Source organism: Equus asinus, chromosome 2 (assembly GCF_041296235.1).
Source record: "Equus asinus isolate D_3611 breed Donkey chromosome 2, EquAss-T2T_v2, whole genome shotgun sequence".
In the NCBI taxonomy this organism is placed as follows: Eukaryota; Metazoa; Chordata; class Mammalia; order Perissodactyla; family Equidae; genus Equus; species Equus asinus.
Window position 1 is genome coordinate 31,112,120 of NC_091791.1, and position 15,182 is coordinate 31,127,301.

General features: G+C 44.6%; 1 protein-coding gene across 2 annotated transcripts in view; it reads left to right on the top strand.

The window, feature by feature from the left end:
• The window catches only part of HPSE2 (heparanase 2 (inactive)), a 602,725-nt gene that overhangs the window by 582,001 nt on the left and 5,542 nt on the right, over nt 1-15,182 (top strand). The gene's annotated exons all lie outside the window — the stretch shown is intronic.

Genomic DNA, 15,182 nt, shown 5'->3' on the forward strand with positions numbered 1-15,182 from the left:
GAGCAAGTGCAGCAGGAGCTGGCAGGGAGGGAGCTGGAGTTGCCCCCTCCTGAAGGCACCAAGGTTACTGCTGATTCACTCGGGGCCTCAGTGGGATGGAGTCAGGGCCTGCTCCCTGTCTCTAGGCTTAGATTCCTCAACTGTAAAGTCAAATGGCGGACAAAATATTTCTCAACAAGAGCACTCTTGGTATCTGGGCAAGACAATTCTTCATTATGCAGGTTGATCACATTTCAGGCTATTTAGCACCCTTGATCCCGGCCCACTGAGTGCCAATAGCACCCCCCTAGTCACATGACAACCAAAAACACTGGTAGTTGAGAACCATGTCCCTTCCAGCTGTAATTCTATAATTCTATAACTCTCTGTCATCATTCACAAACCTCGTGGGGCTTAGAGGAAGGAACACTGGATAAAGTGTCAAAAGTTCAGAGATCAAGAGTCAGTTCTGCCCCTAGCTTTATAACTTTGGGCACATCGCCTCTCTGGATCTCAGTTTCCATACTTGAATATTAGGAGAGAAATTATATTCTGGGGGCTCTGAATATATAATCTGAAATTATATTCTGTAGTCCCTTCAAACTCTATAAATATATGATTCTGTGATACTCTCCACCTCCCTCAGTCTCTACTAGAGACTATTGACAACACTGGCCTCTACCAACAGCAAGCAGCTCTAGGCCATGGTGTGAAGGGCCTAGTCAAGGGCAAGTCCACTCCAGCTTCTGAGCAAGGCCTCCCAGGATATGGTATGGACTGGGAACATTCCCATTCCATCTTTAATGTTTACCAAGTTTACCAAAGCCATAAACTTGGAGCAGGTGGCTTGCACTCCCACAGCTGCCCACAACTATTTGCGCTATAATTGTTCGCTATTTCACTGCAACCTTGGTGGCTTGCATTTGGCTTCCAACTGTATGTACAATGGGAGCAAAACACAATCTGGGAAGTCACTTATTGCATCTCTTTAGCCCACCCACATCTGTATCTTCAGTCTTGGTTCACATACTAGCTCTTTTTTTCTGGCTACATGTACATTGCTTCTACTTTTCTTTCCTCTCAGTTTTACCTATATCGGCAGAACTCTCTGGAGTATTTTATCCCCTCTCTCTCCACTTCCCAGTAGTTCGTGACTGGTGTGCTGAATTCCTGGTTTTCATCTTAGGCAGGAGACTAGGTTTTGGCTCACTAAATAATCATATGACCCAGGCAAATCCTTTAATCCTAATCCCTAGGCCTCAGTTTCTTCAACTGCAAAATTCGAGAGTTGCTATATCTTTGGTAATCTATAGCTCTTCCACCTCTAAAATTATCACGCTGGGTCTGATTTTCTGAGGAACATGAATATGTTTAGGTCTCCCATTGTCATTCAGTAACGACCTGCAAAATCATTTCTGGCAAAGGGGCTGACTCCTCAGCAGTGATTGTAACAGCTCAGGGTCCTCTGGAGCCAAAAAGATAAGGATCTGAGCCTGCCCAGTGTCAGGAAGACCACATGTAGTGCGTAGAAGGAACTGGCTAAATGCCTTAGTCTAACAGGCCGAGGGGTCAGTCTCTGCTCTGCCACTGCTGGCTCTGTGTCCTTAGGCAAGTTGCATAATCTCTATGAGCCTCAGTTTCCTCGTCTGTAAAACCTCTCATGTGGAGAGAAGTAAATGAAGTAACCTGTATAAAGTTGCTGACACATAATACTCACTGCCTTCCTTTTTCTCAACTCAGAACTCTAGCCAGTTGGGGAAGAAGAGGAGAACGATGGCTCCTCTAAGACTTTTCTTCAAAAGCAGAGTCTTCTCATATTTTTAAGATAATGTGTTGATAAGACATTTGTTAAGATTATGGTAAAAAGACATAGGAATTGCATAAATGCAAAACCATGAAACATGAGGAGATGGTAGTCACAGGGTGGCAGCATTTTATGAGCCTGTTTCCCCACCAACCAAAGGCAAAAGCCTCAACCCTATTTACCCATCTTTACGCCCCTTCCTCCAGGATTACTCCCCTGACCACACCTTGGCCTCTGTCCTTAAGAGTGACTGAAGTGACTCTCACTGGCCACCAATATGTTGTATGTTCCACTTATGCTGTCTTGTACCTTGCCTTGTCATCATATTGGTGAGGAGTTGTGTTATGGCTTTGCTGAGAATGTTGGAGAGAGACAAGGAAAAAGAATTTCATTCCACAGGGGTCCTGAAGAGGGATTTGGTAACATCCGCTGAGATCAAATAACAATGTCATGCGATTGGAAGAAGAGGGTGCTGGAATCAGAAGGCCTGGATATGGGGCCAGCCCCGTGGCCGAGTGGTTAAGTTCACATGCTCCACTTCGGTGGCCCAGGGTTTTGCTGGCTCGGATCCTGGGCGCGGACGTGGCACTACTCATCAGGCCACGCTGAGGCAGCATCCCACATGCCTCGTCTAGAAGGACCCACAACTAAAATATATAACTGTGTATTGGGAGGGTTTGGGGAGAAAAAGCAGAAAAAGAAAAAGAAGATTGGCAACAGTTGTTAGCTCAGGTGCCAGTCTTTAAAAAAAAAAAAAAGGAAGGCCTGGAAAGGAATCCAGTTGCTTCCATTTTATCTGTGTGACAAACCTCAGCTCCCTTACCTGTCAGGTTGGGTTATTGTGAGAAGCAAATTAGAGCATATGGGTAAAGTGAGGCCTTCTACAAATGTAAGTGTCATATTCCTGTGCATACACATACATACTTACATAAGTATAAATACAGGCACACACATGTGATTTTGTATATATTGTATTAAAGAGGGTTTTGGACTGCAAGTCAACAGAGCTGGATTCCAGCCCTAATCCTGCTACTACTTCACTGTGGAACTTTGGGCCCTTCACTTACTTCTCTGAGCCTGTTCCTCTCCTATAAACTACTGCTAACTTAACACCTCCCCCATCCTAGACCTCGGTGGCTCTGAGCCTGTGCTGTGCCATCTTGGGCTATAAGCTGCTGGGCAGGGACTGTCATATACACATTCAGTGCCACATCCAGCACTCTGCTCAGTGACTACTAATAAGAGCAAGAGCCCTCAGGGTTCTGGGGTAGGCGTCTCTCAGGAAGGGTGTGGTTTCGGTGCAGGGGACTCTATGGGAAAGGATGAAAGGAAATGCTAGGAAGTGATTTCAGCCTTTGGTGTCTCCTTCTTCCTTTTATAAGCCTCTGGGGCCAGATTCTGTGTTCTGTGTCTGCTAATTCCTTGCTGCAGCCTGAAGCCGTATAAGCTCAGCAGAGGATGAAAAGCTCTGGGAGCAGGGGAACCTGTGATTGCTTCTGTCTGGAGGAACCAGGAAGAGGATATAGAGCAAATCAGTGCACCATTCAAGCCACCAGTTGGGCATCTGGGCCTGGAGTTTCAGGATTAGGGAGATGCCAGCAAACTTTTTTGACTGGCAGAGAACATGGGGTAATTCTCATCTCTTAGAATTGTCCTCAGGGCTGGAAATATTTGAATCTCTGAAAGAGTCTCTCCATGTGAACTCAGGGTTCAGGTATATCAGGTATTGCACAGGAAGTACTCTTGGTTCCACTAATCAGGCATTGTCCAGGCATCCAGGTCCACATGAAGGTTCCTGTTTCTCATCTCAGTGAGTGAACCAATCATAAGACTCACCACTCAAGTCTCAGCTCTTTATATAATAACACAGTTCTCATTCTAAGAACTAGACAAAAGGCGGGCACCCTAGACCCTATAGGATAGGAGAAGGAAAACTTTTAGAGAACTGCAGTGTGTACAATAGAAGGGCATTCTGTGTCTGGAATGCCTGTTCTTCAAGGATGGCTGAAGGAAATTGGGAGATTTAATTCATAGAAGAAAATTAAAGAGAGTCACAAGGACTTTCTTCAGATAGTCAAAGGACTGCTAAGTGAAAGAAAACAGACTTGACCCAGAATCCTGTAAAATGACAGAAAATCAGGGAGTGCAATTTAGAAGAGAAGCATTTCACCACAAAACAAGCTCATTTCCCAAAGACTTGCCTGATCTGATGGAGGACAGAATAGGCTTTCTCAGGAGGTAGCCTATTAATCAGAGTGAGCACCATGGCCGTCTGCAAGGTGCTGTAAGATTCCTCACTCAGTGGGAGGTTGAGGTGAAAGACTACTGCTCCCCATCAGACTCTAAAATTCCATTATTGTCTTCCATTCCCAGCCCCCCAACACACACACACTTCACTTTTGGAGACTGTTGTCTGTATGGTCACCAGCAAAATAGCTTCTTCAAGCCATTAAAAGGCCACACAAGGAGACTGTGCTACAAGAGGGAGTGGTGGGATTATTGGGCTATTTTTTCTCCAAAAAATCTCCAACTGCAGGTGCCTCCTCTGTCATGCTCCCTGGTTTCTCACCTTTCTGGGAGGAAGACTAAGCCTTCACACCCAAGACAATAACAGTTCTCCTTTTGGATAGGTCACAGGAAAAGAGCACTACCATGCTCAAAGGAAGAATCTGCCCAATGCCTCATGTGATCACAAATCAGGAAACACTGTCCTCTCGGAAATCAATTCCACCCAAGATTCAGTGTCTTTCAATAAACAGAGAAGCAACATGAAGTTGAGCCAAACAAGTCAACTCAAAAACAGGAGGACTCACTTTTTGGTGGAAAAGTTAAACCAAGAGCAGGTGTTTGGTCAGATCCCAGCGTCTCCCTTATGTGTCTTGTTAAATTCCATTTGGAGGGAAAACTGCCAAAAGTTAGAAGAGAAGGAGACAACTTTCATTGGCTGTTCTATTCTGACACACGACCTGAGGGAATCAGCAGATGCTGAGAATCCCGAGGTGGAATGACATTTTGAGGTGATGTGGTTCATTCTCCTGCCCTCAGACAGTTTGTGGCTAGGACATCTGGACTAGAAACTGTTCTACGTTTGAAGACCTCTGGGGAAGGAGTGCCCACAATTTCAATCCTGTGTGAACACTTACTTTTATAAGAATGCTGGGGCCTGCTGTACCTGTGGCTAGGACTTTACAAATAGTAAAAAGCTTTAATAGCCATTATCTCATTTAACCTTCAGAACAGCACCATGAAGCAAGTAGAACAATTCTTGCTCGCCTCCCTCCCATTTTAGAGTTGGAGAAACTGAGTCTTATAGCATTAAGTGGCTTATCCAAGAGTCACACAACTATTAAGTGATAGAGCTAGAAAGTACCTAGCATCCAGTTCGCCTGACTCCGAATCCAGTGCACTTTCTCCAAAACTGTGCTACTCTAAGAGTCCAGTACTATAAAATTATAATGACATATTGACAAATATACAGTATGGCGAACTGAACTCTGTCATAATACTGTCTGGGTTCTTTTCATCTTAGGCTCTTCACATAATGAATATATTTGGAGAGTATTACATTACTGAGCAATGTTCTCCCCTTTAGGCTAACTCATCCCAGTACCATTCACTTTTCTTTGCAGTTCCTAATTTCTGATCCTTCTTAAAAGTTCTCTGAGTGGCTTCTAAGATTCTGTTTCCCAGTCACAGAATTTTAGTAAAAGCAAATTTTTATCTCAGCAAAATTGGAGAATTCCCTTCTGTGCTCTTCTCAACAAGGGGATTATTAAATACCCGGAGTGACTGTAAATTGGTTTAAGTTCTCTAAAAATCAATGACAACATGTATATGCTGACCTCACACACACAGACACTGCCAGCCCCCCTACACCCAGTGGAGCCCACCCTCAGAGGTGTAGCTCTGAGGGAAAGATGCTGGCAGGCAAGGCTTCCCAGGGAAACTGGAAAGCATGTATCTTTACCCATTCATCAGATTTTATTGAGATCCTACTTTGTGTCAGACATAACTTGCTCCTCTTCAGCAATCTAACTTGCAGTGGCAATTAATCTGACTAAAATTTCCAATGAATTGTGGACCCATAACTATAAGAACTCAGGAATCCCAAGTAGACAAATTAGGAAAAAAGTCTGAATATAAAGTTTAATGTGAATGCTTCAGATCAGCAAGTCTCTTGATCGGCCTAATGCCAGGCCACATCATCACCTGGCCTTCAAGAGCTATTGAATGTGGGATGTTTGTGGGGGAGCGGGGAAGGGATTGTGAGGTCTCTGCCCTCAGAGAGTTCATCTTTATTATAAGAAACAAACAACTAACAGGAAGCAGCCTGTGGGTGGTGCCTTGAGAGAGGTGCAGAGTATTTCTGCTTTGGGGCTAATAGGTTCCATATTGAATGTTTAGATTTCATATCTGTATGAGCCTCTCCTTCAGCTGCCATGATTTTAGTTGAAAGAATCTCAAGGCTCCTATGAACCAAGAATCTTATTGCCTATTCTGTGAAGAAAGGTGAACATCTTTTTTTTTTTCCTTTTCTACATACTGCTTATTTTTTCCATCTCTCTGGGATATAGCTTTTGCTTTGATTTTACCCTCATTAAATCCTATATCAAAGAAAAACATTGGCATCTAACTGCATGCCTTTAGAGAGGTGTCATTTGATGTTAGCCAAACAGAATGGTTCTGAAAATACTCAAGTAACTCCCAGGTGCTAAGACTTTAAAAATATCTTCACGTCCCTGTTGGAACTTCATGTCCATATTCAGAGCTTGCCTTGCATGAAGAGTCCTGAGGGCTGAACTGGCGACCACCTGACCCCCACAATCTCTCTCTAATGATAACTGGAAGCACCACATTTATTTTGGGGCATGGACAGATCTGGCAAAAGGAGCTTTGGGAAAAACCTTAACCCTAAGAATTCTATACCCAGACTTCTCGCTCACACACTCAGAAACAAAACCTGAAGATCTGTTTTCTGGGACCAAAGGGCCATTCCTCCTTTTATCTCAGCAGACTCAAGACATCTAAGTGTTTAAGGTCTATACTACTGACATTAGTTGTACCTGGAGTTTTTGAACTCTGGTTGACCAGATGTACTCCCTGCAGGTTTCCATTATCTTCACTTGTCTGGTATCATTTAAATTAGTTTCTTCTAAAATAAACCACTCCATGAAAATTCTGCACTTACTAAAAGATGACTTTATACAGGAAAAATTTGGAAGTACTCTTAGAGATCAAGAAGTTTCTTCTATAAGATCCCTGAAAGAAAGCCTGTCAGCTTCTGTTTGATGAGACTGTTCATCTCATGAGCTGGCCCACTCTAGGACCAGACAGCTCTGATTGTAGGAAAGATCCTCCTTATATGTGGCCAAAGGGCATTTTCTTCCCATTTCTACCCTTGGTTTAGAAAAATTAAGCAGAGTAGATCTATACCTTCTTTATAACAATTTTTCCATATGTCTCCCCTTGGAGTCCGAGTCTCCCAGCTGAATGCTCTCAGCTCCTTCAGCCATTCGTCAAATGGCCTGCTTTCCAGATTGCTCACTATCCTGCTCACCTTGGAGTCCACTGAGTTTAGAACCTTGTCTCATATGGTTAACTGTTCAGCTTTCTTACCTCAGACAAGCTTAGTTGTAGAGGTCTGAAAAGGAGTGGGAAGAGTGAGCATTTTGTTATTACAATTTGCCTCACCAACACAGAGCAGTAATATTTTTGTCTTTGTCAACTTCATAATGAAAAATAGTATTATTATTTTAATTTGTATTCTTTGAGTATTAGTGAGGTGAAAATTGTTCATGTCTATTAGTATTGCATTGCTTTCATGAATTTTCTATGTCTTTTGCTTATTTTTCTATTGGGCTGTTATCTGTTTTATTAGTGACTTGTAAATTTGTTCTAATATAAGGCAATTTCCCCTTTGCTGCCTATCATATGTGTTGAAATATTTTCTCCAGTATTTTACTTGCTATTTTCTAACTATTTCATTTTTAGGTTGTTATCTTGACATATGGAAGTGTTCTCTTTTTATATAGTTAAATCTATCTATCTTTTGCTTTGTGGTTTCTTCTGTTCCACTTATATCTATGTGTATTTATGTTCCTGAAACCAGATAAATATGTTCTACTAGTTCCTTTATTTGTTTCATTTTTTGTATTTCTTTAATGCATTGGAATTTGTTTTGATGTACTAGAAGAGGTAAAGAACATCCGTAGTGCTGTTCAAGCTGAGAGCATGTGAGGAAACCTGTTAACCCATGCAAGGCTTCAGGTGCTGGTTTAAGTTGTCAGAAAAAGAGGGTCCTTTCTTACAAAGCAAGCATTAGGACGGAGACCTCTTTTACCTGGAGGAAAAGGCCCTGCTGGTACAGATGCAACCACATCATCTGCAGCTCTTTTGAAAGGCCACTCAGAGCCCCTCAGGAGGAAAGATAAGCCCCAGAGGCGGGGAGCACTGAGTGGCAAGAAAGGTGCATGGGTTTGGGCGGGATTGGCGGGGTCGGGAAGATGTATGAGCTGGCTGAGTGAGCAGGGAGGTGGTGCTTAACTCTAGCCAGCAACGTTCAAGTTAGTGTTCCAGTTCAGAAAGTCTGAAATAGACACCATAAAAGTAGAAATATAAATATATATAGGTATATTTACTTTTAAAAATACTTATACTTAATGCTCTGAGTCAGTCTGTAGAAAAAATAGATAGAAGTGAGCCTTACAAATCTGTACTTAATGTAAACTTACTCACTGAAACTTAGAGGAGTTTGTGTTCTTTTAACCCTTGTGCTCATTGAAGGTGTTTTGTGGCTCATAAAGAGGCAGTAGCTATAACCAATATATATAGTGTTAACTAAGGAGATAATTATACACTTATTTGGAAAATATAATGAGGGTAATGACCAATAAATTGAGTTCCTCTTTAGTTCCTCTTGCGTGAAGAGAGCCTGAACCACTCTTTGGCTGTAGGGAGCTCTCTGTTGCACAGCCCAGGACCCAAGAGAAATCTAAATGACTTTATAGAACTCGCCCTTCAAGAAAAGCACAAAGGTTTTCTTTTCAGTGTTTAAAAATGCAGAGTTCGTTATTTATGCAAATGCTTCATCTGATTCAGTTCTTAGTTCATCCTGTAAAGTGCCACACCCACACTTCCCTGGGCCATATTGAGGAGCATGTTCATCTCACCAGAGTACACACGACAGTGAAAAATACTAAATGAAGCAGTTCTGTCGAAATAGCAGAAATGCTCACTTCAGACTATACAACAAAAAACTTGACTTCAAAGGTTCCCATCTTCCTTCTAGGTTAAAAAATGTGGCCTCCTGACATGGTACTCCAAAAGAATAAGAAAACCTGTTTTTATTCCAAATAAATTCAGAATGTAATGGTAAGAAAGCTCTTTGATCCCCCCTCCCCCCAGCTGCAAACATCCCCACTCTTTCTTCAACCCTGGTGCTCAACCGTGGCTGGACTTTGAATCATCAGGGAACTTTAAAAACCCAGTTGCCCAAGCTGCACCTCACACCAATTAAACCAAAATCTCTGGGCTGGGACCCAGGCACCAGTATTTTTTAAAGCTCCCCAAGTGATTCAAATATGTGGCCAAGGTTGAGAATCACTGTCCCTCTAGAAAATGCTGGAACAAGATCCCAGGTGATTTGCATCTTTGATTTCACGCAGATTCTTTTCTTCACTCAGGCACTAAGCCATTTTGCCAAAGGTGTGAACATGCCATGAGCCCCTGGGAGTTCTCTATGGCTAAGTGGAAGGATGTGTACGGCTCCCAAAGGTTTTATTGTTTGTTTTGTTTTAATTCCCAGATTAGTAATGTACAGATCACTGTGCAGATTAGAGGATTATAAAATGCTTTTATATTTTACAGTGACTTGACATCTTAAACCACGATGTTTAGGAATCCAGGGTTTTCACTGTTATTTTCTGAGAGTTTTTCATTTGTTCTCTGCTCCAGAATACATTTTCTTCCAGGTCATTCCCAGCAGCTGGAATCTCTCTGTATAGCTGTCCATAAAGGCTGTGGTCTCCTCTCCCATCTTCACTCACTAGGGGACCCTCGTTGCAGGCAGAGATCTGATCCATTCTGTTCCAGACGACCCAGATGAAAGACTGGAAAATGAGCACTTTAGGGTAAAGCTAACATGTTTCCAAGCAGTTGATTCTAAACTGAGGGGCAGGGAAGCAGAATATGTAGGTAGTTCTGGTGGACTGAGAAGAAATGGCCCTTGTCTTCTCCTTTCTCCACACCCTCCCAAGGCTGTGGTTTGGGTGATGCACAAACGTAAGCCCCCAAGAAACTGAAAAACCCTAATCCAACTTGTCCCTATAGCAGGGCCTGGGTCCTGAATCAGTATTTCTTTGGCTGCCAAGCACCAGGAGCCCTCAACAGGATGTGGTTCCTTCCAGACAAAGAGCTGGAGCACAAACTGTTGACCGACTGCCAAACACCAGCAACCACTTGGCGGACGACCTCTTCCCTGCTCACCTTCACAGGAATGACTCAGGGTCACCGTACTCTTTGCACTTTGACATCTGTGGACGCTGGGTCATCTTATTTTTCCCTTTTGAGGGTACACTGGTGCACCTGATATTATAAGAAACATTGTCAAAATCTGATAAAACTGAGATATTTGTCCCTTTGATTTAATATATTTGAATAGATATCCAGGGAGCCGTGACCTTATAGTAATGGAACTAAATTTGGGCATGGCTTATGGACTCTATCTCATACTCTTACATATGGAAAACCTTTCTGTGCACGTGTGTGTGCACACACACACCTGCCCTCTTACCTGACTCTCTTTGTCTCACCAGCAGATGCCTGGAAAGGGGATGCTTCTGATCCCACACTGCCCCTTCCAGCTCCACACAATTAGGGCTGCTAAAACCTAGTCCCTCCCCGCAGAGGATGTTTTAACTCTAAGACAACACAGACCGCAAGAGGGTGAATATAGGAGAGTGGGAGTGTAGGGAAGGGAGAGGGGAATTCTGACCTGGAAATCCTCTGAGCTGAGAGCCATGGAACAGGAGCTGGAAGGATAAGCCATATGTCTAGGAAATGCTGGAAGGAAGGCGATTCTAAGTAATAAGGATGAGCTTACTAAAAGTTTAGAAATACAAAATTTCAAGGGTCATTTTGTTTGGGGATGTGGCACATTATCTCACATGACTGGAATATACGATGCTTTATGGGGTGAGAGAAAAGACCACAAAAATATATTAGGGCCAGAATGCAGAAGGCCTTAAAATCCAGGCTCATTTTCCTTTTGTCCCTCTCTTAGTGTAATAATGTGTTAATTATCGTGTGTCTGACCACATATTTGCATGTTTCCGTGTTTTCTATCTTAGCCAGTAAGGACTACGTCTGTTATAACTGAATTTTTACAACACAAAGAACAGTAGAAGTAAGAGTAATGCCCCTCACACACCACTGGTGAATGCTGGTGATCATGGCACCGATTCTTACAATGGGAAGGGAACAGAGTTAACCACATATTAAAGGCTCCATGGTTTTCACAGCTGGTTCCTGTTGTGTGCTGTGGTTTAAGTGTGATATGTCTATGACTTGGAGTTTTGAGATGGTCACAGAGTCAAATGTTCTTCCCAAACTGCCCCCAGATGATTCCCTCACCTGCTGGGAGTTCAGAATATCAGTATAAATCCAGCTTCCTCAGCTGTGCTCTCATCTTGTCTGCAAAGGGTGCTCAGTTACTTTAAACCATTAGAAGCACATGGTGGGATCCTATTATAGCCTGGACCTTTATTACACAGACTTGGATAGAACACAGATCAAATCATGACCCCCAAACCTAACTGCAAACAGGAAAAGCCTATATCCCTAACAACTTGCCTATAATAATCCCCGAGCTCTGCTTGCATAAAGGAGTCCTAGTGTTCTCTCTGTTCAGTGATACAAAGCTAGATGGAAATTCCTCATTGTTTCTATCTGCCTTCATGGAGTAGGACGAAGGGCAAACGATCTTGTCAGCCTCCAATTGTCTCAGTGGGCAGGAACTTCATATAAGATGGGGGCTTTGGGTTATGGGGAACAGGAGGCTTTCATCTCCATTTTTTCTTTCTCTTACAGCCTCCTCACTTTAACAATAGAGAAAGCAATTGGAGTGTCCAACCAGGCACGTGAGAACTCCTAGAGAGGTTGATTGAGTGGAACTCGACAAGTATTAATTTGAACTGTATCACAGGCAAGAAGGCACTGCACCAGGTGCTATTGAAAATTATCTGCAGAGAATGCACCTCTCTTCCCGCTGGGACTCTCAGATAAGGCCCTGGTGGAGGGGGCCACAGCCGAAGGGGCCTGGAAGGAAGAGTAGGCTTTTTGACAGCTTGTACCAGATTCCAGGTAGAAAAAAAGTACATGGGAGAAAAGCTTCAGGGCACACTTGGGAAGAAGTAATCCTCCCCATGACCCCTGAGGAGTAGGAGCGCCTCTGAGAGGGTCCTGAGCATCCTACAGCCTTTGCTCCAGCTAGGCATGTAGGACCAGGCGACAGTGGCCTGCGGTGGCCACTCCTGAGCAACCCTCCACAGTAGGATAACAATCACTCATGGCCATTTCAAAGGAACTTCCTTTCTAAGCTCCCCCAGATGCACAGCCTCTCCCGGAGCAGACAAGAGGAGCCAGGCCTTTCTGTCCTCAAACCCGGTCGGGCTCCCTCCCGGCTCTAACCTGCCCGTGACCTGGAGAAGGGCAGGGCAGCTGCGCATACCAGCTTCCTAACTCAGCGAGGGGCCTCGAAGGGGCTAGCTCCAGCCTCGGGGGCCCTTAAAGCGCACACAGGTGCGCGGCCAGCCGGGAGGGCGGGGGCGCTGGGGACCGGGCCCAGGAGAGCTGGGCGCCGAGTCGCGCGGGCGCCGCCAGCCTCGCACCTGCGTGGACCCCCCTCCCCGCACGCTGGTCGGGGAGCCCGCAGCCCCGGCAGGAATCGCAGCACGGCTTCGCACATTTCCTTAATATTAGCCACATTCAAGTGGGCCCCCTGCCAAGTGGACCGCAACGAAGTTTTTGTTGGGATTTGATTGATTCCGTGGTTTGCTCCTCGGGAAGGCCAAGTGCAGGGCACATCTCCCAGCCTTACCGGGAGTGGAGTGCGAACTCGGGGCCAGACGCGCGCGCGCTTGGGTTCCTGGGAGCCACCGCCAAGCCCGACTCTCCGGCACTGTTGTGTAGAACAAGACTGACCTCTAGTGGCGTCTGGGGAAGCACCCTGGAGCCAGAGTCAGAAGAGTGGGTGTGCAGTGATTGAGGAGCCTCCCGCTGCCCCTACACACGCACACCCGGATTCCTGTACATTGCCCTTCCTCCCCCTCCTCCTTCCCTCTCACCTGCCCCCTACTCCTCCTTTCCCTCCCTCCCTCTGTCTCAACATTTAACAATCCAGAAACCAAGACCAGAGCCGACTAGTGACATATCTGGGCCTGCACATGGCAGGCTCAGAGTCTGGACTAAAACTCAGGTCTCTGGTCTTCCAGTCCAGTGTCTTTTCTTTCTAGATTGCAGTCCGTCTACCCACATATTTATATTCACTCCTTCTTTTATTGAGCACCTACCGTGTGAGTGGTGGACAGGAGAAGACAGGATGAATAAGGCAGACACATCGTCTTCCTGTCCAGTGGACAGACTGACAGGCACTCAGCAATCCCAATACCTGTGATGAGTACAGAGGCCTGAGAAGTCCTGGGTGATATTGGAGCGCTTTGGAGGGCCACCTGACCTGAAGGACAGCTGGGAGTTAGCCGGGAAAAGGAAGCTGGAAGGGGGGAGGGAGTATGGAGAATGTTCCAGGCAGAGGGACAACATGTACAAAAGCCCTGAGATGAGAGAGATCATGACTAGAGAAATTGCAGCACAGAATGAAAGGAGGGTGGTGGGGAGCTGGAATGGACAGGAGCTCGAGTGAGCCTCTAAGGGGCAGGCGAAGTAGGTAAATGGACTCAATTATAGGGTCTTGTAAGGACTTTGGAGAATGTTCTAAGATCAGCAGGGAGCTACTGAACATTTAGACAGGTTAATGTCATGATCAGATTTCTCTTTGTGCGGGATCACTCTGAATTTGGCATTAAACTCTGTCTCAGGCTAGCTGTTAGGCTGTGGGCAACCTGCCTGAAAAATGTTGAAGCCAGAAGGAATCATATGGTTCATCTAGTCTGTCTTACAGATGGAGAAACCCAAGCTCAGAAAAGGTAATTCACTTTCTCAAAGTGGCTGAGGTGGAACTAGTTATCTCCAAGTCCCTTCAGCTTCCACTCAAGGCCCCAGATATGCCAGCCAGAACCAGACACCAGCTCCCAAAGCTGCTCCTGATAAGACATAGGCCTCCCCTGCGTCTGCCTCCACAGAAGTCCACCCAGGGCCAGACCAGAGTCCAGCAAATTACCTTCAAGACTGGCGAAGCGTGTCCTCACTAGACCTGCTTCCCTGAAACCTCAGGACAGTTGAAAGCTTGCTTCAATATCCATGGCTAGCAAGAAGTAGGATAAGACATGAAGACCAGAGACTGTAAACAGGTGGGGCGGGGGAAGGAGGGCAACCCTGCCAAGGGGCTCCCACTGAGACCCGGGTAGCGGAGGGCTTGACTCCAAATTGAGACAGTGAATCCCATTTCAAATAGCATGCCAAATAAAGAAAACAAGTTTAGGAATTGCAAAGTACCTCAAACTTTATAAAAACAGATAGTGATAAAATGCAGTTGTCCTAATATTTGGGTAATTTAAATGCCCTCAGCAGCAAGGGAATTAAGAGAAATAGTTCAACATAGGCTGGATCATTTAGCATTTGGTTTGAAAAGTCATGGGCCAATAAGAAGGTCCCAGAATAGGATGAGAATATGATAAGAAAGGTTTTCAAAGAGAGAAACACAATCCTGGTGAGTGCCATCTGGAAATGGAGAACAACATGAAATTGTAGAAAGAGGTGTCAGAAGGCCTGAATTTGAGACCTAGTTTAGCCACCTATTAGTTATGACCTTAACCTCTCTGACCTCGTCTCAATAGTACAGTTACAATAATAATAATAATAATAATAATAATAATATTTGCCCTGTGTACCTCACAGGGCTCTTTAGCAATCACAAGAAACGCCAGATAGGACTATGGTGAAGGGCAGCAGTGCAGATCTCAGCTCTACCACTTACTGGCTGTGCAACTTGGGTGAGTTTTAGACCCCTCTAACCTCTGATTTCCTCATCTGTAATATAGGAAGGCTAACACCTGCCTCAGGTGGGAGCTGTAAGGACTAAACGCAATAGTCAAAGTAAATCATAGCATGGTGCCTTTTGCATAGACAGTGCTCAATAATCAGTGATTTTTATCATTAACATGATTATGTTTGCAAACTTACAAATTGTTCAATGCATAAAAATGAAAGATTATTGTAATATTTA